General features: G+C 35.2%; 1 long non-coding RNA gene across 1 annotated transcript; it reads left to right on the top strand.

Annotated features, from left to right (window-relative positions):
* Positions 1 to 371: 371 nt before the first annotated feature.
* LOC310729435 lies at positions 372 to 2,739 on the top strand. Its single transcript, XR_014534561.1, has 4 exons — positions 372 to 719; positions 988 to 1,028; positions 2,040 to 2,132; positions 2,241 to 2,739. It is a non-coding gene; the product is annotated as an uncharacterized lncRNA (long non-coding RNA).
* Positions 2,740 to 2,962: the final 223 nt, after the last annotated feature.

Here is a 2,962-nt window from a genome sequence, read left to right on the forward strand (position 1 = left end):
TATCATGGCTGGAAAAGTCAGAAAATCTGTTATTTTTGTCTTTACACTGTATATATTGCTTGAGGAAAGATGTGGACATGGTGAAAGTCTGACATTTTCATATAAATGCATGAATAACTGGTTTCATTTACAAGTAGTAACAGTGAAACTTTCAGTTTTATAAACAAAGAAAATAATGTCTACATTTAACTTTGTTTATTAATAAAAATGAATGAATGAATGAGTTAATAAAATACATGTATTTATTATAAGTGTTGTATATCAGGTGATTAGATTAAACACTAATGCTGTTAACATTAGGTGCCATCTAATCACCTGATGTAAAAGTAATTTAAGAATTATCTTGAAAAACATTCAAAAAATGAAATGTGGCTGCTGTTGGCCCAAAGAATATAACTAGGTTTAAATTAAATAATGTACTTAAGTTTGTGTATTAAAATTAAAAGAGTCGTGTTGACAAAATAAAAAAATAGTAAGATTTCATTTTAACAAAACTAATTTAAGTAAAACGAATGAAATAGTTGTGTTGCTTCTGCAGTACCGCGCTTTGGTCAACAGGTGGAGTAATATCCGCACATGCGCAGATGAAAAGCAGATTCAACGCGAACGTTTCTGCTCTGTTTTTGATCGGTGCCATTTAATGGGAATCAGTTTAAACAAAGTTCACGGTGCAAAAAGAGAAAACAAGCGAAGATTTTTCCTTGTGGACACACAGCCAGGTGAGATTTAACTTTTTTTTATCTGTATACATTGAGGCTGTCATAGGTTAGGTTGGTTAATCGCAAATAATTGTATGTTTTGTATGATATTTTCATGATGTTACCGTGTTCCTCATGTGTGGGTTTCACATTCATGTTAGTTACGTTCTTGTTTTTCGCTTTAATTTAATTTTTTATTTGTTAAAATGTGATTATTTGATTTTATTGTTAGATTCTTATTATTAGGGTAATATTAATCTTTGCCATGCTGTTTGTCTTTGTCTGGCAGGAGGACGGCAGTGATCGGATATTAGTAGGCCATTCCTAGAGGTAATATTTCTAGAACACATTATATATACATATACTTTTGGTGTAGTATATCTTCAAATTTTGTGTGTGTGTGTGTGAGAGAGATTCGTTAACAGCCTGAAATTAAGTTACAAAACAGAGGTTTTCCAAGAGGGGTTCTACTTGAAATATGCCTCGTAAGGTTCCCTCAAAGAAGTTGAGTCCTCGCACTTTGCGTCATGTGCAGAATTGCTGCAGCATTGCTTTAGAGGTTGCAAAACACTTGTCAGTGCTCAGACCATACTCTACACACTGCAACAAGTCGGTTTGCAGGCCATCGTCCCAGAAGGAGCCTCTTCTGAAGCTGCTCATAAGAAAACCCACAAACAGTTTGCTGAAGACGACCTGTCCAAGAGCATGAATTTCTGGAACCATGTCCTGTGATAAGACTAAGATAAACTTGTCTGGCTCTCAGATGGAGTCCAGTGTGTGTGTGGGGACGACCTGTTGAGAAGTACGAAGAAAATTGTGTCTTGCGTACAGTCAAGCATGGTGGTGGTAGCATCGTGAGCCGTGGTTCATTGCGAGAAACATTCCAACATGTACTGTGACATTTTGCTGCACCTGACGCACAGTGCGATGACTCGACTTCTTTGATGGACCCTTACGAGGCCTATTCCAAGTAGAACCCGTCTTGGAAAACCTCTGTGCCGTAACTCAATTTCAGGGTGTTACTGAATCTGCGACCTGGATAGTTTGCGGCTTTTCATTTGGAACCAGACTGTTTTAATGAAACAGTGTGCACCAGAGTTTGTTTTTGCACCTGCAACAATTGGAACAGCTCTGACCTCAAAGATTATTGTGCATCTTTTCCATAGCAGAAATTGAAAAATTCTCTGGATTTAGGACCATTTTTGGATGTCTTGTACTGGTTGCTAGGATTGACAAACTTGACTTTTGTAAAAACATTACAGTGGGATAATCTGTATGATGCTACTTAAAGTTTTAGATGTACAGTAAAGCGCCAACTTATGCTCATTTTACATTGTTCAGAATGTCTCCATCGAGAAAAAAACATGAATGCATCCTGAAAGCCCTTATTGTCTACCTAAATGAAGACCATCAAACTTCGTGAAGGAGTGTATGGTAAGTCATTTACATTTTTCTAAAACATTTTATGTTTCTGTGCAACAAACCCCTCCCTCTCACCCCCTGATCTGTTGGTAATTCTCTTTTTATACTTAATATTTTTAGGATGTTAAACATGATGTCGTTGCAACCTCGATGCGCAACACCACCCTGGGAATCTATGACCTCGTACACGAAGGAGCAGATGCTACAGACCCATATAAAGATGTTGGCATCATCATTAAAGGCATCCAAATATTTGAAAACCTGAACAATGTGTCAAATGCATGTTCTGTGATACTTGGTCTAATTTATGCATTAAACTTGGCTTACCCACAAGATCTGAGATACACTTTTGAAGGATTTCAAAAGTTATTTATGGAACTAAATGCAAACAAGCATTCAAACAAGGTCCAGGTCCTGAAAAATAAAGGCCCATAAGGCAGGACATACTGTATGTTTTCTCCATAAAGTTGTGCTGTTTGCTGTAGCAGTACATATTTGTTTCAGTACTGATCATGTTTATTCGTTCATGTTGGTCTTGCATTAAATAACTGATGCATTGTTAGCTTTTTTTCAGTTTCAAAGAAAAAGGAAATAATAAAAAAATAAGGCTTTTGTATTATTATTTGTTTTGTATTATTATTTTGTAAATGCTTATAGTTTTATTAGTATTATTGAAATAAGTAAAAAAAAATAGTTTTAATATATTAAGTTGATTTAACTAAACAACTTTACATTAAGTTTATGTAATTAACTTAAGTTTACTGAAATCAGTATTGTTAATTAAATGCAACCTAACTGAGTTATGTGGAACCTGTTGACATAAGAAAGTTAAGTAAAGCCAA

The sequence above is a fragment of the Silurus aristotelis genome, assembly GCF_946808225.1.
Source record: "Silurus aristotelis genome assembly, chromosome: 7".
Lineage (NCBI taxonomy): Eukaryota > Metazoa > Chordata > Actinopteri > Siluriformes > Siluridae > Silurus > Silurus aristotelis.